The sequence below is a fragment of the Miniopterus natalensis genome, chromosome 14 (genome assembly GCF_054644295.1).
Source record: "Miniopterus natalensis isolate mMinNat1 chromosome 14, mMinNat1.hap1, whole genome shotgun sequence".
Classification (NCBI taxonomy): domain Eukaryota; kingdom Metazoa; phylum Chordata; class Mammalia; order Chiroptera; family Miniopteridae; genus Miniopterus; species Miniopterus natalensis.
The window spans coordinates 28,966,664-28,989,314 of record NC_142094.1 but is presented as its reverse complement, the minus strand read 5'-3'; the positions used below and the strand labels follow the sequence as shown (position 1 = coordinate 28,989,314).

Here is a 22,651-nt window from a genome sequence, read left to right as displayed (position 1 = left end):
AGAATCTAAAAAACCCCTGAATTCATAGAAACAGAAAACAGATTGGTGGCTGCCAGCGGGGTGGGGAGGTGGGGTCGGGGTGGATGAATGGGTAAAGGTGATCCACAGGTACAACCTTCTAGGTGTAAGATAAATAAGTTATGGGTATGTAATATATAGTATGGAGATTATGTTTTGTTTTTTAATTGAAATCATAAAACCATCCCACAAGAGATACTTCCCACCATTTGGCTTCACTGGTAAGTTCTATTAAACATTTAGGGAAGAAATATCAATATTACACTAACTTTCTTAGAAAATAAGAGGAACAAGGGACACTTCAACTCATTTTATGAGAACAGCATAACCTTAATACTAAAACCTAACAAAGAAATTAATAACAAAAAATACAGAATGATATTCTTCATCAAGACAGATGCAAAAATGCTTTGGAAAATATTAGCACGATCAAAGATAGCAATAAAATAGGGATTATCCCAAGGAGGCAAACTTGGCTTAACAACATTCAGGAAAACAAATCAATAAAGACAATGTATCACTACAAAAAATTCCATATGATTGCTTCAACAGATGCAATTTAATTGACAAAACTCAACCTGCTTATCATATTAAGAAAAAAACAGAAACACCTCACCAAATTAGGAATAGAAGGAAATTTCCTCTATCTGATTTTAAAATGTCTATGAAAGACCTGCAAAAGCTATTATTATACATAATGGTGAAATACTGAATACTTTCCTACTAAGAGTAAAAACAAGGTAAGTTGTCCACTCTTACCACTTGTATTCAACATTATATAAAAGATCTTAGCCAGTGTATTAAGACAAAGAAAAAAATCATAAATATTAGAAGGAAGAGTAAAATTGACTCTGCAGATAATATGATTATTTACATAGAAAATCCTAAGGAATTTACAAAACTCCTAGAACTAAGTGAACTTAGCTTGGTTTCAGGATATAAGATTAATATACAAAAATTGACACTATTGTATATGCTGGCTGCAAAAAATTTAAAAATAAGAAAAATCCACTTTTAAAAGCACCAAAACCCATGATACTTAGGAATAAATTAATGAAAGACATGCAAGACCTCCACATTGTAACCTACAAGTCACTGCTGAGAGAAATTAACAACAATCTAAACAAACAGAGATATACCACATTCATGGACTGGAAATTCCAACACTGTTAAAATGTCAAGTTTAATCAGGTATTTAGATTCAATGAAATCCCAATCATAACTCCACCAGTTGCTGGTTGTTGGTTGGTTGTTGTTTTTAAAAGACAAGTTTTTTCTGAAATTTGTATGAGAATGTATAGAACCTAGAATATGCAAAGAAATCTTGAAAAATAAAAACAAAGTTGGAAGACTTACAATACCTGAATTTAAGATTTACTATAAAACCACAATAATCAAGAGAGTACGGCACTACTGTTAAGACAGACTAACAGATTAATGGAACAGAAATACACCTACACTTACATCTTTGATTCATTTATAATAAAGACACAAAGCAATTCAATAGGGAAACAAAGTCTTATGAACAAATTGTGGAGAACTGAATACCCATATGGATAATAAAGAATGCCTACTCCCACTTTACACTCTACACTAAAAGTAATTCAACTTTAACAGACACTTACAAACGGCCAACATATAGAAAGTTGTTCATCATTACTAGCCATCAGGGAAATGTAAATTAAATCCACCATGAGATACCACTACCATCTACCAGAAAGGCTAAAGCTAAAAAGACTGACACCACCAAATGTTGGCAAGAATGTGAGACAAACAGAACTCTATTGTTACTGGAGTTGTGAAACTGTACAACTACTTTGGAAAAAAAAGTTTGGCAGTTTCTTGTAAAACTACTCTATGACCCAACAGCTACTCGCAGATGTTACAAAGGGATTTAAAAAGCCTATGTCCACAAAGGCTTGTATAAGAATGTTCCCAGCAGATTTACTCATAATAGCTAAAACCTGGAGACAGCCTAGGTGTCCATCAGCACTCGAATGAATAAACAAACTGTGGTGCATTCATACAATTAATATTACTCAGCAACAAAAGGCAACAACGTACTGTATGCACAATGACACACTGAATTCAAACACATTATGCTGAGTGATCAGACCAGCAGCTGCCTCTGGAAGTAGCCTGCGGTGGAAACCCATTGAGAAGGGACATGAGAGAATTTTCTAGGGTAACAGTAATATTTTATATCTCATCAAGAGTCACTTGTAAAAAGTCATCAAATGGTACATTTAAGTTTTGTGCATTCCATTATATGTACTTTTTACCAAAAAAAGTAAACACATACTGATCTCCAGTTAATTTTACTGATGTCTATATCTTACTTTGAAATGCATAAAAGTAAGATGGATTGATGGGTAGATAGACTGATAAATGGATATAGACAGATAAATAATAAAACATATATAGCAAATGTTCATCATAAACTCTAGGTGGTGGGTACATGGGTGTTTATTGTACAATTCTTCGAACATTCCTGTACATTTGAAAATTCTCCTAATGGCATGCTGGGGGGAAAATGAACTGATATTACATACTAGGCCACTTTTGTTTCCATACAATTTTCCTATCCAAGAGATTACTTTCTTACAACAACCCTGTAAAACAGGCAAGGCTGGCGTCATTAACTGTGTCTTGCTGCTGAAGAAACTGTCTCGTCAAGGGCCTTGCCCAAAGCGTCTGCGCAGTACATAGTAGACTAGTAGCTCAGGAGACATCCGCTTTTTCATAAAGGGCCTGGCAGTCAATATCTTAAGCCATCTAGTTCTTGCCACAATGACCGTACCCTGCTTTTACAGCATGAAAGCAGCCACAGACAATTTGTAAAGAAATGACCGAGGCTGTGTTCAATAAAACTTTATTCACAAAAGCAGGGGCCAGGTTTGGCCTGTGAGTTATAGTTTACTGATTCCTAGATGATAATCCTGGTTTTCTCACTATAGAGGTTACAGATAGAAGAACTGACTATAGAGTCAGATAAACCTATGATTTATGTACCACATGGGTTTGTGTGACAATTAAATTAGATAACTCCTATAAAGTAAGTAGGACAGTGCCTGTTTTATAGCAGGTATTCAATAAATGGTTTTTGTTTGTTTTTTTCATTACCTTGCTTTTTCTCATTCATTTTGCCACTACACCTCATGACCTGGATGAATTATAACAAGAAAATAGCTGCTTAATGTTGCTCAACAAAATTAATTAACCGCAGTGGACCTTTGGTTTAGTAAGTCTGTAACGGTCCCAGTGTAAATGGTAATGCTTGATTTTTCCTGCATTTTCTAGGCTAACTTTCAGATAGAAATTCATTGAGAGCTCCCCAGGTTTCCTTCTGTTATATCATGTGAAGGTCCCAGTTATCTCCCTCACTCCACACTGGAGAAAACAAATTGGTAAACTCCTGTTTTGGGGTTTTACTCTCAGCCCATTTCTCTAACCTGCATGATTTCATTCACTTCTTGATATCCAGCTGTCTCCGGATCCTAAGTCCCACCAAAAATCTAGCTTTTTCTTAAATGGTCAATGTTTGGCCTCTTTTCAAACACTATAATGCAGCTGAGGCAGCAAAATGCTAGTGATAATTTTTATTTACTCCCTTCTACAGAATTATGAGGATGCAAATTATTCAGCCATCAGTATTAATATATCAATGGGCAAAGTTGCAAGGGTATATAGTCAACCATTAGGTTATAAGGGAAAGGACTTATTTTACCTTCTTTAATAGCTTACAAAGTAATACCTTAACAATAACAGATCCACTAAATGAGCACTTATTATGTGCCAGCCACCTTTTTTTTAACCATTTCATTCATTCATCCTCATATTCATCAATATGTATAAAATACCTACTGTGTGCCAGGTTTTACATAAATTACCTAATGAATCCGTGCCAAAATCCTGTAAAGTACGTGTTAAAATTCCTGGTTACAAATTATGTAAAATGAGCCTAAAGAATTATTAAATTACTTTCTCAATTTTGCATGCCTGGGGATTGGCAGAGCTACTACGTAGCACAGATCTAGCATTCTGGGGATGTTTAATAAATATTGTGAATATGTATTTGATGTCACTTGTTTAATGTGTTTCTGCACTGCTTTGCCCTTCCTTTCTCGGTGCATTTGTCCTGTGGCAGGACTGAACCAGGAGGTTCACTCCCTGTGACCGTCCCCCATTCCTCCCACACTGCTGCGAACAGTGGAGGGTCAATAACTTCTGCTGATTCTTACCCTCAACCCCCACGACCATCTGCTCAGGCAACTCATCTTCCAGCACCCCCTACGTGATGTTTTCTCACTTTATTCCTAGCTTCTCCAGAACTAATCTGCCGGAGACAGAATCAGGGGCTCCCTCGCCTATGAAACATTCTTTCCACTTTGAACTTTGCCATTATACTTGACCAATCAGCTATGCTGCTCATGATTTCTGTCACTGTAACAAGAAAGAATGACTCTAGGCCAGTGACTGAACAGGAAACAGAACATCAGGCTACAAACTCCTTTAGGGAATCAAGTGCAAAGAGATGCTTCCTCCCAGTGCATTCCTCCTACAGCTGGGGTTTCTTCTCTTTCTCTCCCCCCTCCCCACCCCTCCTCGCCCAGCAGGCTTTTCTACTAACTCCGCTTCTTCTGAGTACACACTCCACCTTCTCAGATGTGCTTCTGAGATCAGCTAATAACACTGGGTGCATTAACTAATTAACAACAGTGAGGAGTTCAGAAAGCAAACAAGCATGGAGCAATGCTATTATTACGTGGCTCCTGCCCGACACTGTTGTCCTCATTAAGCAGGCAGGGATGTCAATGTATCTAGGAAGAAATGCAAAGTGAAATCCTTACTGCAAGTTGCCAGCTGGGTTCAAACGCCTTTCCCCTGAAATTACAGGCATAGCTACTGCTGCAGTGAGAGTTGCAGATGATTTTCCTTTTTTTTTTTTTCCAGTTTAATTTTTTTTTAAAGTCTCCCCTCACTACCGTTGCCATGCAGCCTCATTTTGCATTGCTTCAAAATCTGGTTCATGAAACTTCCCAAATACCAACTTCTCTAGCTCTAGAAAGACCAAGAGAAAATGACAGTATTGTCTTAAGGGCCTCATCGCGTGGTATGAGTGGCTCCTTTCTGAAACACACTCACTGCAAACATCCCTCATACATCACATTGCAGAGAACATCGGTCTACTTGCATGCTACTCTAAAAAAAAATGACAAAATTCTTTTCTGATCAAATAAAAGATGAACATAGGAAGGCTTTGACCAAATTCCTTTCCATTGGTTGTTTATTATTATTATTTAAGAAACTGAAGCTTAGGAAGTAGCTTTTATTTAAAAACCTTTGGTTCCCTCCCTGTCTCCTTTGCAGACCCAGCCTGCTTTCCTGTTGAACATCAAAACCCGTCAGGTCTCCATCCTGGGCCTCCTCCTGTCCCTCTGTCCTCTCCGCCTAGGCCATCTCAGCCACCCCACAGCTCCAAGTACCCCTGACATTAGGTGACTCACAGCCCAGACCCGTCTTCTGAACTCCCGAACCACAAATTTCAGCTGCCTATGACATCTTCCTTGGATGCGTCACCAAAGTCAACGAGGTAAACACAGAGTATGCCCCCAACGACGTGCCTTGGCCAAGTGAATGTCCCCACCATCCGCGGGACAGAAGCTCCTGCTTCCTCCCTTTCCCCATGGGCCACGTGTCCTGGCCCCGCTCCCCTCCCAGCTTCGTCTTGCACAGATTCTTCTCCCCCCCGAAGATTCCTTCCCTTGTAGGTTTAACAGTATCACACACCTCCCTTCAGAGCACTGGGAACAGTTTCGACTTTCCATTTTGGGGGTGTGATTATCTGATTGACGTCCGCCTTCCTTACACTGGGACGCAAGCTCCGTGGGGAAGCGGCCACGTCTGCTTTCGCTCACCAAGGCCTGCGGCTGCACAGGGGGCCTCATTACAGATTGCTGGAAGGAAGACAGACAGAGGAAGGGAAGACGACCCCAAGAATATCTGTGCTTCTCACACTGTGGCCGGTGTGGCAGAGACTGGCTGGTTCTTTCCCACACGATTTCTACTTCTGCGCCGGGTGCGTATGGTAACTGCCTTTCCAAGCCTCCCCGAGGCTGCAACAAGCCAGGGGGACTGAGACGAAAGGGGTGCGGGCTGATGTGATATATGGCACCTCCGGGCCAGGCTTTAAAAACTTCCCACGGAGTCTTTGTCGCTCTCTCTCCCTCTCTTCTAATGGCTGTTGACCAGCTACCAAGGGTGCAAATGAGGGACTCCAAGGCCTGGTGAATGGGGTGCCCCAAGGTGGAAGAGCTGAGATTCCATATAACAGCACAGCCCCTCCACCAAGCTACATCGGGCTCTCACGGGAACCAGAAATAAGCCTTGGTTGTGTCATGTTTGAGGGTGGTTTTAGCAGTTTAGGCCAAACGAAGTTATAGAGATAAAGCAGCCATCACCCTTTGTCTATGAATTTTCTTATGCAGATCTTTTTTTCTCACTTAGACAACAGGAACAAAAGTTACACTAGCTATGTTTAGAGCTCAGAAGGTAAACAGGTTTCAATCTGAGATATACAGCTGGTTAGCAAGAGCTGTACTTTCTGGTTAGGACAACCTTAACAGAGAAATGTTCAACTTCTCTGTGCCAGATAAAGTTGTGCTAGTGAGGATAAATACAGAGATGGGAGAAAGCAGGTTTACAGTTGTTCATATGGAAAATAATACAACAATAATACAAGAATAAACTCTGTGTTCTGTGTACCCACAACTGTAAACCTACTTCTGCAAGCCCTACTTCTGCTGGTTCTTTTGTGTGTATGAGACAAGAACAGCAATAACCCTCCAACCGGTGCTCCTAGTAGAGCACACTGGGGGAAAAGGGACCTCTGTGCATAGTGTTTTCATGGAGATAAAATCATTTAATATTTATAAAGCATTTATATCTGTAAGTGCTATGCTGTAAATGTGTGATTTAAAAAAAGACTGAGACAGAGCAATTAATTTCAGCGGTGTACTGCTTACTTATAACGGGTCCTACAGTTTTTCTAGAAGTAACTACTTCTGAATCTATGACTTCTGAGCACCATACCAGAGGCAAGAGATAAGAGCCCTAAAAATGACCCTGGTGAGAAGGTATGTGGGGAGAGTCATTTCTCACTGGCTGCTCGTTAGGAAGCATTTGGGGAGATGCTCATAGCCACTAGATAGATAGATTACACAAGTGTTAAAAATCACACTGTCAGCTACTACCCAGCTACTGGGCAGGTTGAGCCAGAACAGCTCCCCGAGAGCTGACGGTGTCTGTCATTTTCACTACAGTATTGCCATTGCCAATTATTGCACCCAGTACAGAGAATATGCGCAACAGATATTTAACTGATATTACCTCTCTAATGACAATCAAAACTTTCTCTTTAGAATTATGATTATTTTAATGTGCATATCTTCTCTCTCTCATTCCCACCTAGCACAATGTCATATACGGAGACTTGAAAAGAAAAAATGGAAAGAATTCATGAATCAATAAAAGGATGAATCATCCATGAAGTCTACACATTAATAATCTTTCCCTCCAATTTGTAGAATAGTAAATCTGAGTTTACAAAACTCAACCATGAAGTACAAATAATTATCACCCTTCTATGATACTAATCTTGAGCCCCTTTATAAAAGGGGATTGCAACAAGCCTAGCTACTTATTTCTCATTAAAGTTTTATGTCCTTGAATGAAGACTTTATTTTGGCCAATTTACTAAAATGGATGTTAAGTTCATAAAATAAGTCTATTTCTTCTTCTGACTTTATGCCACATAGTTCACAAGCGAAGAATTCATGATACGTGAAAGAGGTGGCTACCACATTGCTTTATGTTAGTACCTGGAACGCCTCCATGCCAAGTGCCTCAGGTTAAGCTCTACAGAATAATTTTGGAAAGAAGACAGTTAAAATATTTATTATACTGACAAGCTTCTCCTCTAGCTCCTAGGAGAGTTACGAAGTAATTTCTCTTCTCTTTGGAAGCAATATAAAAACGTATAAGACTCTTAACTTGAATTCCAAAGCAACATTGTTTGCTATCAAATATCACATTAATGTTTGGGAAATCTAGGAGATTCTGCAAAGTGACATAATTATGCGATTTTATTTCAGAAAAAAAGAGTTGGAAATGTTTTATTAAGAATGATGTAGAGTATTTAACAAGTACTTAATAAATTAAGATATACTCAAATGCTATGTAATTCCTAATAAAAACTGAGCACAAAAGAAAATGCTGACGTTATAATATAGGAACAATTACTCCACCCCAATTTTTAAAACATTTGGAATCTGAAAAAGATGGTTTTTGTTATTCCCACAGCAGAGAAACAATGGCATTTTATTTTATAAGCATTTATGTTTGTCGTGTACAACATGCTTACAAGAGATCTGCTCTGCTCAATATATTCAATCCTGTTCTCAGCAAGCCCCCAAGTCTACCCCCTGCTGGCTGGGCAGGGACACGCTGAACTGCGGCCTCTTTGTTTCCTTAGTGACTGACCGCGCTCCCAGTCTCCCGTGGAGCAGACTGCGGGACACGACGGGAACGCACAAGTCCTGAGCATCTCTCAGAAGTGCGCAAGGTTATTTATATAATAGAGATCGATCTTCGGTGCAGTTCAACAAACACAAGGCATAGCCACAAATAACTGCAGTAAAAGACAAGGTCTTACAAGTAGTTACAAAAAGAAAGGCTGGTCCAAACAAGGAGCCGTAGGATCTCTGAGGGAGATCTCCTTTGGAGATCGGGAAGAAAGCCACTGGAAGAAACGGGCTTTGGAGAGCACATGGGGTCGACAGCGACGTGCTCTCTCCTACAGGCAATGGACGAATGGAGAAGGGCCGGCGCTGTAACGCGGGCACAAATCGTAGCATCGAGACTGTGTATGTCTAACAGGATGTAAACGAGACTGCTTCGATTTCCTCTTGGCTGAGGGATAGGAAATCAGTGGCAACCCCTCCACCTCCACAACCACCTCCAGAGGGAGGGACCAGACGCCTCAGCAGCGTTTGCAGAGTGAGTGAGAGCCAGTTTCACGACCTTACTTTACTCATTACTGCCAATTCTAACAGTTTAGAGGGAAGACGGGTGAAGAGCAGAGAGGAACCATTTGACGACGTCCGCACGCTGAGTAACCCGCACCCGCCCACGATGACCGGGGCGGAGGCAGGGATCCCTCTGGAGTTCCAGGAGCGAGTGACTCTCCACGGAACAGGCTGTGGCTGCGGATGGGAGACGGCGCGCAGTGGGAAAGACCCAGGGCACACTGGCAGCTGCCGCTGACGCCCGGTCCCACCCGCAGCAAGCCCGGGGCCCAGGAATTTCCTGCGATCAGCTGTGGGCCGCGGGCCGACAACAGCCCAAATGACTTCGGGAAGGAGCAGCGTGCCTGCTGCCTCCCAGAGGCCGGGAGCGAGACGATGGGAGTGGCCAGCCTGTGTCATGGGAAGGGTGGGTAGGAATGTTTTCAGAGGGGGCAACGTGCCTAAAAACCACAACAGAGGCAGCTCTGATCACCCGCAAAACACGAAGAGAAGAACCTTTCATGGCCTCCAAAACAGCCAGGCGGAACTGCCGCCAGATTACCTCGGTGCTGGTCCCCGCCCCTCCTCCGCCACCTGCTCCAGCCCCGGAGTGGCCACGGGCGAGGCGGGGAGGGAAGACGAATGACAGTGAGACAGTGGGGACAGCCCCCCACTCCGGTCCCCTGCCAGGAGCTTCCAAAGAGGCTCGCGTGGAAGGAGGGAAAAAACTAACTTTCAATAAAGTTCCACATTTTAAAATTATTGAATGAACCTGCTAATTTCCTAGATGAGAATATTCCTGTGACAGAGACTGACCAGAGGCCTTTTGCCAGGTGAGAGTGACCAGAACAAGTCACGGGGCTGGTCCTAACACGTCCCCAAGCAGCGAAGGCATCAGCCCCTCAGTAAGGATTTCAACGAGCTGCAGAAGCGCAGCACAGCGTTATTTCTGACTCATGAATCTCATTTAAACGCTGGACAGAGTTTGTATTTTGGTTTCTATTAAGACCAAAAACAAGATAAAAACAACCATTACAGGCAATTACATGGATAAATCTTAAAAACATTAATGTTGAACGTAAGAAGCCTCATATACACATCTGTAAATATACTAAAAACCATTGAATCTGAACTGTATGTTATGTGAATTACACCTCAACACAGATGTTTTAAAATGCCGGACACAGCCCGGCCGGGCGTGGCTCAGCGGTTGAGCGTCGACCTAGGATCCAGGCAATTGTGGTTCAATTCCCGGTCAGGGCACATGCCCGGGTTGTGGGCTCGATCCCCAGTCGGGGGCGTGCAGGAGGCAGCCGATCACTGACTCTCTCATCATTGATGTTTCTCTCTCTCTGCCCCTCTCCTTTCCTCTCTCTGAAATCAATAAAGACATATTTTAAAAAGTAATAAAATAAATAAAATAAAATGCCAGACATAAAAGAGGATAGCAATATAATCAATTTCTACGACGTTCTAAAGTAAAGAAAGTTCAGTATCCACGGTACCTGGTGGGTAGGGGCGGGGATGGGAGGCTGACCGGGAAGAGGACCTAGGACAATTCAGGTGTGACGGGAAAGCTCTGTGTCTGCGCTGTTCAATGCAGTAGCTATATGTGGCTATTTAAAGTCATTAAAAATTTAAAAATTAAAAGTTCATTTTAAAAAATTTTTATTTATTGACTTTTAGAGGGAGAGAGGAAGGGACAGAGAGAAAGAAGGAGGGAGGGGAGAGAGAAACATCAATTTGTTGTTCCACTTATTTACGCATTCGTCGTTTTTTTCTTGTATGAGCCCCGACTGAGGATCACGCCCGCAACCTTGGTGTATCAGGACGACACTCTAACCAATGAAGCAACCTGGCCAGGGCACTAAAGTTCACTTTCTCAGCCACACTATCCACATGTCAAATGCTCAGTCACACCATGTGGCTAGTGGCCACTGTGTTGACAGCGCAAAATAGGACATTTTTTATTGTAGCAGAAAGTTTCATGGGGCAGTAATGTTCTACATCTTGATTTTACTGGTGACTACGTGGGTCCTCATGTGTCACAACTTACAAACCTTATACTTAAAACTGGGTATGTTGACATGTATATAAATTTTACCGTAATAATGTTGACTTACATAGTTTTTGAGAGAAAATAGCCCTGATGATAGACTCTTGTCTGAGGTTCAGAGGGAAGTAGACGGGGTGAAGAGGGGTGTCTGAGAGAAGTGGCAGGTAGGGCAGATGTCCAGAGAAGGCAGGAGGATTTGATGTAGGGCACCTGGCAGCACACAGCAACTAAAAAGAACTGCATTAAATGAATAGAGGTGATGGGCAAGAAAAAGTTGGAGACCTACAAGAAATCTCTAAGGAACAGGCATATACAGAGGGGAAAGTGGGTTCTGGAGGAAGATATTAGACATAAAGGTCCTAAACAGTGAGTCGAAGAGAAATGAATCACTAGGACAAGATTCAAGTGGTTTGAGAAAGAGCAACTTCAGTGGGGCCAGGTGAGAAGACTGAGCGCCTCCAGGCTCAGGAGGGAAGAGTCATAAACCTGGCCAGGGCCTGAAACCTGGTATAAAAACATACAGAAACCGATATGCTTGTTCAACTAGTTTAATAGTACAGACCTGGTTCCTAGGGACATGGGAATTCTGCACAGGCTGTGTTTTATAGAATTAGTTTTGAACTCAAAAGCACATGTCTGAGCAGGCATTCTCTGAAGGAGGCTGTGACCGAACAATGGGTCCAGAAAAAGAGGTAAGTGAAAGGTTGATATGCCACCCACGAAGTGGTCAGCACCCCGTACAAAGACGGGATGAAAACCACAGACGTTCATGTGGGTTGCGAGGGAAAGCTTGTTGGTATTAGTAGAAGGGGAGAGAACAGCAGTGGATGATGCCAGGACAAGCACCAACAGAAATGAATCAGGTGCTACTCCTCACAGAGAACTTTGGGGAAGAAATGTTAAGAAATGAATGCCAGTGTCTTTTTCTTAAATACCATAGACCATTCTCACTTGCCTGGTCAACAGGCACTCAGGTACATACACTGTCAAGATAATAACAAATTTCCATTTCCTAATTACAATGGAAAGGGTCTTTTAAAAATTGCATATGGCCCAGCTGGGCGTGGCTCAGCGGTTGAGTGTCGACCTAGGATCCAGGCGATCGGGGTTCGATTCCCAGTCAGGGCACATGCCTGGGCTGCGGGCTCGATCAATGACTCTCTCATCATTGATGTTTCTATCTCTCTCTCTCTCTCCTTTCCGCTCTCTGAAATCAATAAAGATATATTAAAAATAAATAAAATAAAAATTGCATTGTTTAACCAAACACACAATTCTGTTGGCCTAAAGTGAAAACACTTATTTTAGTCATTACCTGCTATTTGTGAGACCCGCATCTAACTAAAAAGCAAGGGCTGGTGATTTTTACCTCTGGAAAATTTCTTTGGTCTGTTTCTTCTTCAGTGATCACAGCCACTGTCTGACCCATCATTTCTGAGATGATGAGGACTACTGTGGGAGCCTCCAAGCTGACCTTCTTACCTCCAAGTCCCATCCTCCTGAAATGCACCCTCCAGGTCACACCAGAATGCTAGGTCTGAGGCTTAATTCTGGCCAAGCTTAAAGCTCTCCCCATTCTTTGAGTCTTGCTAGATCCTCGACAAACACACGTCATGCTGATTCATGCTTCTTAGCTGTCACTATTTCCTTTGCTTCTGCCTAGAACACCCTTCCTGTGTCTCATCACATGAGAAACTTCCCCTTATCTGTTAAACCTGAGCCCAGGTGTCATTCCTGCAGAAGCCTTCCCTCCTTGAACCTCCAGGTTGACTGGGAGCTCTATCTCTGCTCTCAATGCTGCACTTAGTGCAATGTTTACATTATCTGTTCAGATCTGCTCTAAAATCCTTGAAGTAAGGACATGTGTTATTGATTTTGTAACACCTAGTACCAAAACTGATGATCTAAATATAAGAAAATCCAAAATAATAATAGTATTGTCAAATATTCTAAATATAATAGAAATTAGGTTGCCAGATTTAGCAAATAACATAGAGGGCTCCCAGTTAAATCTGAATATCAGATTAAAAAAAACATAAAATGTTTAGTATGTCCCAAATATTGCATGGGACATACATACACTATGGAAAATTATTTGCTATTTATTTGATATTCAAATGTAACTGGGTGTCCTCTATTTTACCAGCAACTTTACATAGAAATTTTCAGAGAACTTAAATTATTTTAGCCCTCTTTATTTAGGGTGTCCTTTGCAGAGGTATGAAGCACTCTTAGTTTCATTAATTGATTAAAACCCATGCTCCAAATCCATACTTTTATTGTCTTTCAAAGGTAAAAATGTTAGAACTGTATTTATAATTTTTATCAGGAGAAAGGAATTCTCTTGTTTCTAATTTGAAAAAACAAAGTACAAGTTTTAGATTAAAATAAAAACTCTGAATTTCATTATTTCAAAGAGCTAATGTGTGAATCCGGTCTATTGGATGTATGCATCTGTGTTCACAAGTGAAGCTTAAAGTTTTAGAAACATTTATAAATGCACCACAAGCTCTAAAAAGCAATGGATTTCACAGAAAAAGTACTGACCCAGGAGTTTGAAAACTTCAACCCCACCTCAGCTTGAAATGTGAACTTGGGTATGACACATAACTCATTTTTCTCATGTATAAAATGAAGAGCAATTTTATACTGATCTCAAAGGCCCCTTCTTCCAACTCTAACAGTCTATCACTGTAGGCAGCCAAAGCCATGGGGAGTGGCAGGAAGGAATGAGCTTGGGCTTTGAGTCAGCAGACCTGGGTTCACTCTTGAGCCTTCCAGGAAACTTTTGTATAAAGTGTACCTGTGTCCAGGCCTGGACAAAAATCTCCATGCACCCTACTCTCTCCGTCACTAGCTTCACATTCGTACTTGGGCTCAGCTCATTTTTTGCTAAAATAAGACATGACTAAAGACAAGGGAATGTCAGAAACAGAAAGTTTGCATCAGTGTGTTGGGTGCCCTCTTGACCTGTACCATCTAGGGGGACACAGAGACCCTTCTCTTGCCTCCCAAAGCCTGCTTTCTGATTTCTGGTTCAAGCACCTGCCTTTTAAAAAAGAAAACAGGCTTCTGGAAGGAACACCTACCTTCTGGGAAGACCACACTTTCACAGGCGGTAGGCCTCAGTAAGACCACAGTATCAGAACACAACATAATAACCCCAGTATTTATCCATGAAGGGCATCTTATTACATCTAATCTCTGAGCCTTGCCTTTCTTTCCTCTATACGTTTTAGCACATATCTTCTAACAGCCATGACATTTGCTTTTCCATTAGGATTTCATTCTCAGAGATAATAAATGGAATAATGACCTCTCACTAACAAAATCTGAACATCTTTCAGGGACAGTATCCGACTAATATGTCCACCTTGACACTATTTAGCAAAATGCTCTACTGGCTGCTCCTGATGGTAGGAGCTGCGTGCACCGGAGCAGCTCAGTTCGTGCACTGTAGGGTAGGCCTAAAGAGTAGTCGAAGGGAGTAACTCAAAGTGGTCGGTTCTTTTTTTTTTTTTTTAGTATCACAGAGGTATATTTTATACCCAACTTACTAAATGTCCATGTGAGGCTGTGCAGACACAGAACAAAATGCTATACAAATCACTCATACACCAGCTCTTTACTGGGAAAACACCATGTTCAAGGAATGATCCATGTTAAGAGCCTGGGTGCAAAAAGTTATTTGTCCCCATAATGAAGAGAGTGAAGAGAGCAGGAGCTTTATGAATAAGCGTTAGGAGAGAGGAAATGACCCGTTTTATTCCCACCATCTTTGCTCTCTGGAGTGTGGATGCGACAGCTATGGGTGCAGTTCCTGGTCAGCTTACTGAATGAATTCAGTGAAATTCTACCCAGCACAGACCAAGTAGATGCTCCATAAAGTAACAAAAATGAAGAGTATGTTTCCACTATAACACTGCCTTGTATTAGTCTGGGTCAAAATGAACTGTTATCTAGTATCTCTTTTTCCTCTAAATGAGCAGAGTTTACACAGATTGTGAGGTATAAATAAAACCATAGCAAGCTTTAATAATGCATCTGGCCATCTCCAGACAGGAATAAAAGGTTCTAGTACGGTGGTTCCTCAATAAGTTTAACATAGAGTTACCCTATGACCCAGCAATTCCACTGTTAGGTATATACCGAAAAGAACTTCTTAAGTTATATAAATGTCTAACCACTACGCATACACCTAAAACGAACATAATGTTGAATGTCAACTCTAATTTAAAATTTTTTTAAAATAAGTAACAAATAAAAGCATTTGCAAAAAAAAAAGTAAAAACAGATACTAGTATATGAAATGTTCATTACAGCATTATTCACACTAGCCAAACGGTGGAAACAACCCAGGTGTCAACAACAAATAACTGGATAAACTGTGGAATAGGCACACAATGGAATACTATTCTGCCATAGAAAGGAAAATTCCGACTCATGCTACAACATGGGTAAACCTTGAAAACATTATGTTCACTGAAATAAGCCAGATACAAAAAGACAGTATTTCATTTACATGAAGTATCTAAAATAAGCAGATTCATAAAGACAAAGTAGATTAGAAGCTACCAGGGTGTTATGGCTAAATGGGTACAGAGTTTATGTTTGGGCTGATGCTAGGGTTTGGGAAATGGATAGTGGAGGTAGTTAGACCACAATGTTATTATACAGTTGACCCTTGAACAACACGGCGTTAGGGACAACGACAGCCAGCATAATTGCAAATCCGCGTATAACTTAAGTCTGTGCCTCCAAGAACACAGGTTCCCAGCTGCCACTTGACCTTGGAACAATGCTGGTTGGAACTGAGTAGATCAGTTGAAAAAAAATTCACGTATAAGTGGATCTGTGCAGTTCAATATTAGTTGTGCAGAGGTCAATTATACTTAATGCCACTGCACTGTACACTTTAAAAAGGCTACAATAAGAAGATGTATTCAATGATATGGTGTGGGGGGGTGATAATCTCTCAGCACCCCATGCAAACTGCAGTGAAAGCGACTAAGAAAGAAGATGGCTTGTGCCACCTGCTGCCCTGTGAGACTGGAGAAATCCGGTCTTGGTTTCTGACGGGGAATAAAGTCGGGGGCAATGAGCAGAGGAAGCGCACTTCCACAAGTGGGGTTCCACAGACACAACAGGGATTTGGCCCTGTGACCTCCCCTTTCTCCTGAGTAGTTCCCCCAAGCCCACGCTCTAAGGGGCCAGCCAAGTGAAGCCCGAGTTCTTCCCTAGAGCAGACAGGAATTCCAGGAGTGTGCCAAGCAGGCACAAGAAATCCTAACAGACCTTTGAAAATACATTGTTAAAATCCAACTACAATCTTACATTGTAAACACAGCATTTGTGCCAAAATTCAAACTTGGTCTTTGTAATCAAACTGCATCAGTCAGGTCTGTATTTTAAACCTACAGGCTTCAGTTAACTCAGGGACCACGCTGATGGCCAAATGGAGAAAGTTTACTGAAATGCAGCTTTTGTTTGAAGGGCTCAGATCCAAAGTGGATTGTTAGAAGTAGGTAGTATGTATTATAGAATTATACCCATATAACTGAAACCTATAATTTTATTAACCAATGTCCCCTCAATAAGTTCAATAAAAAGGAAAAAAAAAAAAGAAACTGGTCATGCCGTATTAATAGTTACTAGGTTTCTCAATTTTTAAAGCTAAGACTGTTTCAAATTCTACTTTTGAATAAAAAAATAATTTTTTAAGAAGTTTCTAGTGATACACAGTAATATTGAATGTAAACTGTAACTGAAAAAAATTTTAATGAAAATAAAATAGAACCAGACAGTATAAATATATAGAGGGCTTGGCCCTGGCTGGTTTTGCTCAGTGGTTAGAGCACTGGCCCACAGACTGAGGGTCCCAGGTTAGAATCCGGCCGAGGGCACATACCTTAGTTGCAGGCTCCATCCCTGGCCCTGGTCGGTGTGCGTACAGGAGGCAACCAATTGATGTCTCCCTCTCACATCAATGTGTCTGTCTCTTTCATTTCCACTCTCTCTTTGAAAAGCAATGGAAAAAATATCCTCTGGTGAGGATTAAAAGTGATAATAAAAAATATAGAGGGCTTGAACAAAACTTCACTGCAGACATTAGAGCAGGGTTTTGGAAATGGACTGGGTTTTGGTGATGAAGAAGCCATTTATATTCAGATTCTGATCTATAGTTGGAGTATTTTTAAAATGTTGACTTTGTTTTGCCTTTAAATTTTGAATAACTTCCAATAAAGTTCCCCCAAACAATTCTACCTTTAATTATACTTGGCTATGGCTTAGAGCAAGGGGTGAGGTACCTTTTTTTCTGCCAAAGGCCATTTGGATATTTATAACATCATTCGCAGGCCATACAGGATCATCAATTTAAAAATTAGCTATGAAAAAAGCTCCTAGATTTATTGAATTTCGAGTCCCGCCTGTGGTTGCCTTGGCAGGGCCAGACCAAATGATTTCAAGGCTGTATAAGGCCCCAGGATTGGATGTTCCCTACCCCTGGCTTAGAGCCACAGAAACCTGGTTAATTAAAAGCCACAAGGAACATACATGCATACATTGATACAGACATTCATTCATTCACACACTTATTCATATCACTGCCAACAAGTATATCTGTTGGAACCTTCTCTCCACAAATTTATCCTGCTTTTGCGTGCAACCAGAAATGTAAATTTCAATTGACAAAGACTGTTCTCAATGTCGGGTAATTTGCTAAGATATTCAGACCCTATATCGCTACCCGAGTCAGTTGAAATCATTATAAATATCTGCATAAAACTTAAGTTTTCAAGGGCAAAATGTAGAACATCTTTTTGTAAGATTCTTATCTTTTGTATTTCCGTTCAATTTGAATTCAGCAACACCTTATTTTATTCATTTCTAGGTCACAAAGCTTGAGCAAAACATTTATTTTTGCCTTTCATTAATTTGCTTTTTCCCCTCCTAATCTGTACTGGCTTTTGTAGAGCTGTTGCAATAAGGAAAGTTTTAAAATGCAAATAGGAAGTAGATAGATTGCACAAACAAAGAGTGCTGCTCAATCTTTTTTAAAAAAAGTTCTGTCAAACAATCACACTAACAAAATAAAAAGCTCACTCAGGAGTAACTTTCAGAAACTTTAAAACCCAAAGACTTTGTCTCACCTTTCACACACATGGAGAAGACATTATATGCCAATTAAACCAGAGCATATTCTCTCCAAGGCATCTTATAAAGAGGCCCTACTGACATTTGGGGGAGGACAATTTTTTATTGTGCAGAACAATTCTGCGCATCGAAGGGTGAAGGGTTATTACTATCCCTGACCTCCAGCTAATGTCAATGATGCCCCTCCAGGCACTGTGACAATCAAAACACCTCCTAATGACTCCCAAAGACCTCTGGGGAGGTAGTATTAGTCCAGATGAAAACTAATCTAGTGAAATTCTCCAAGGTCTATGTTCTAAATATATTTGTGGGGCAAGAAAAGGACCGAAGAAGATAAACGAGTCCAAAAACCTTGGTTGTGGTCTATTTCCATCTCAAGTATCTGCACTTGACCTTTCCTTTATCACTGACAAATTTGGAACGAAACAGAAAAGGAAAGAAGAAAGTGCACAGCTCCGAGTCCAAAAAAACAAAAAATCTTAATTCAAGCTGGCATAGAGCAGAAGGGAATTCCTATTCTGTAGTAGTGCTTCTTGGTCTGTTGCTTTCACAGAACACTCTAGTCCTTTATTACCAGAGCTTTTAGTAATCAAACTGCAGCGATGCACTGGTTCGCAGTGTCAATCATAGTGTCTGTGGTGGTTGTCCCAGTCTTCATATAGACACGCTTCAGGCCTAAGTGACTATCTGACGATAACTGCCTTGATCTCTTATGTACCAACAAAGCAAAGTTTCTGTATATTCCAGGAAAAACACTATCTCTGCCAACGGCTTCATGTTGCCAAACATTTTATCTCTTAACTAAGAGCCAGTTGGTCCCTCTTCTCCATTGCATTTCATGACCCATTAAGCCAGTCAGGATGCCACCAAGAGGCATTTTAGTGAAGGCATGTAGGCCCAGAATATACATTTCACATGATGATCCGAACTTGGCAATGAAAGGCTTACAGTAGACTTCTATAGCACTGGTTGTAAATATGACACTACCACCCTTTCATAAAAATTACCTCTCATGGTGGTTTTAAAGAAACAAACTTTGATGTTCATGCAAGCAGATTATTGTTAGCAAATACGTATTTCTTCCTTGGGAGAAATCATTCCAGATTTCTCCCAGGATTTTTACATTTTGAGAAGGTGTGGTGGATTGCTCAAGCTTTTTTACAATTTGAGAAGCTCAAGACAACACAAGTCTGATTTACAGGCTTGGTCAAAAGCACTAGATTAAGTCTTTCCTGTGAGTGATTCATTATGCTTAGGGTGACCACACATTCTGGTTTGCCCAGGACGGTTCCAGTCCCATCTGTTCTCTCGATGTCATTATTAATAGCACTCCTTTCCTTCTCAATAGGGTGATCAATTATATGGTCACTCATTATACTCAGAGTCACTGGGAAATAGATGACAAAGTCACCAATAAGAGGATCTAGAAAACTCATTTTAGGGGGATAAAAGCAAGTCTTTTTTGAAGGTCTTTTGGCTTTAAAATAGTTTAAACAGTGACTTGTCAGTATACCCAAAGGAAGTAATGGGCCCTGTCTCAGAAATAAAACTAATCAAAAGGATCATAAGGAGAGGATTCAAGTCAGTTCCACTCAACTTTGTTGAGCATCTACTGTATTAATATTCTGGACTTTAGAGCATAAGGAAAAAAGCTATTATTCCTATGGTTGGGTACCTTAAATTCTGCTCTTACAATTTAGTGAAACAGAAATTAAAGCAGAGCGTTGGTATACAGTGTGGTATAGCAGTTAACATCCCCCTTCCCTTGTAAACCTTGGGAAAGTTAGTGAATGGCTTTCAAAATGAGTTTTATCATATGAAAAATATAAATAATACCTCTCTCAAAAGTTCATTGATTCATTTCAACAAGGCTTTCCTGATTGTTTTCAACATGCCAAGTACGAGGTCATTACAGGGATTAAAGAGATATTAACACAGTGATGACGCATGATAAACAACGCAGTTTCAAGATGTTTATTATTTCAATGTATTCAGTGTATCATTTCAACTATAGAATATCTCGCATGAAAGGATATATGACCCTGAAAGAGGAGCGCTTCCCAGAACTCGAGATGGGAAACAGATACAGTTCAGAGCTGAATCTTCAAGGATGAGTAATAGTTTGCATGGTCATGTTAATAATAGAGATGAGAGATATCCTGGCAGAAAGAATAGAAGAAGACAGAAATGGTGATGTTTCATAGGGGGCTGTGGAAATACAAGTGAGGTGGTAGGTGGTACATTTCCAAGTAGGTGAGTGACAAGAAAGGAAGCTGGAGGGCTGGGTGGAGACCAAATGATGGGGTCTCTGCATATCCAGCTAAGAAAGTTGGGTTGTTCCTGAAGGCAAATCGGGAGCTACTAAGGGTAAATGACATAGACTCATGTTTTAGACCAATACCTCTGGCAGTGCTGCAAAGATGGATTTGAGTTCTGAGGGCAATAACCGAGGCAAGAAAAAGAGAATGGAGGCTACAACATTGATAACACTGCTCAGTAAGTGTTGGGAAGTAGCACTGGAATATGTAGTGATTCTGTTTCCCCTTTCACACCTGTTTTCAAGTCCTGTGTGTTTAAATAATAAATTCCTTCCAGCAGTCATGGTCATTAGTAAGTAGGAAGAGTCGTGGGTTCCATTTCGCTTCTGGGAGAGCCAAGCTCATCCAACACTGTGTTCTTCCCCACACACCTTTAGTCTTGGCTAAAGCCCTGGCTTAAATAGCCAACCTTAACAATAGTCACACTCCGAAAATTTAAGTTTTTGTTCCTGATGCAGGCTGTTGCCTTGGTTAAAACATACATAGCCCGTAGATCATGAAAAATGAATGAAGTTAAGGTGGGCCCCTCTGGCATACAAGGAAATGACTGACGTAAGTCAGCAAAAGCCACACAAAGGACTGGGTCTTGGGCTTCAGTTCAAATAGGCTTAAAGGTCAAAGAGGGAGAGGAGGAAGGAGAATGTGAGTTTCCAGGGTATCAGGAGACACTGGGTTTGTTTAGTCTTTACTACTGACCATGTGACCTTGTGGTCTCCGAGCCTCAGTTTTCCTATCTGTTAAAATGGGGATAATCCTAATCACCTTATAATATCTTTCAGCTCTGTAAGAAAAAGAAAAAAGAGCAGACACTTTTGTTGGACTAAGAACAAATCTTAGAGATTATCTAGGGAAGTAAAAATACTTTTAAAAAGTTTGAAGCAGTATGCAAATGTATGCCAATTTTAAACTAATTTTGTTTCTCTTTAGTTAATCTGTATTTTAAACCTGGCAGCCTACCACATTCTCTAACCTTCTACACATTTGCTTTCTGCTTCCAGGTGGCCAATAAAACCCTCTGTATCACAGATGCTTTGCTCTCTCTCATGACCTAGTTCTCTCTCCCATCACCTTGCTTAAGCAGAAGTCTGTGTTCTATCCCACTTGCTCCCACAGGTGTCCGTATATTAAGCTGCTACCTCCAGTTGTGACATTCTCTTCTACTTTTCACAATTTAGTGACTATACAAAGCCTCCTGATGTTCTCTTTCTCGTCTCAAAGGGTATTATGACAACTAGTCAAAAGCCAAGACTATACTTAAATTTTTTTTAACCCCAGTAATTTAGATTTAGCTTATGGGAAGGACACGTAGTGGGTCATTCAACAAAGCCTTGTTCAAAGTTTCGTTGAATCATCCAGATGATCAAATCTGTCCCCGTAGTTCCACATGATGTTGAAGATAAATGCTAATAGGTAAGAGGTGCTTTTAGCTCTTGTAAGAAAGAAACTCCATCAACCCAAGAAATTATTATTTCAACTGAAAGGCCATCAAGCAACTTCCCACAATTACTTATTTATAGCTTTAGAAGCTTTTAGCAAAGCAAAAATCAACATCTTCAATTAGGTCACCCAAGTTCTACATTTATGAAGAAAGCCAAGATGTAAAGGACAGCTGATGCTAACAGTACCTGTGAAAAGCCATAGGTGTCATATAACCATATTAAGGGAGAGGCCGCAGTTCAAGCAAAATCATAATGACCGACTCCCAGAAAGGCTCAATTATAGTGAATCTGGAGCCTCAGTTTTCTCGTCTGTAAAAATGAGAGGGCTGAATCTGATGCTCTGAGTTTTTGTCAAGCTCCATGCAACCAGACGGGCAAAACACTGATAAAGAATATGTTAACTCATGGAAAACTAACAGAGCATTTGATGAAGGTCATTCTGAGACTAATCCATTCTCAGGGCAATATTTATGCCCATTATTTCAATGTAGGCAACCAAGTCAACAAAACGCTACATCTGAATCAAGTAAGCAATCAGAGATTATTAAAGAAGGCAGCACTAAACATTTCTTTCTGGAACAAAGGCACTGAGAAAAAGAC

The 22,651-nt window shown here is 40.7% G+C and overlaps 1 protein-coding gene across 2 annotated transcripts in view; it reads right to left on the bottom strand.

Annotated features, from left to right (window-relative positions):
• Positions 1-22,651, bottom strand: part of ANK3 (ankyrin 3) — a 529,049-nt gene that overhangs the window by 282,862 nt on the left and 223,536 nt on the right. The gene's annotated exons all lie outside the window — the stretch shown is intronic.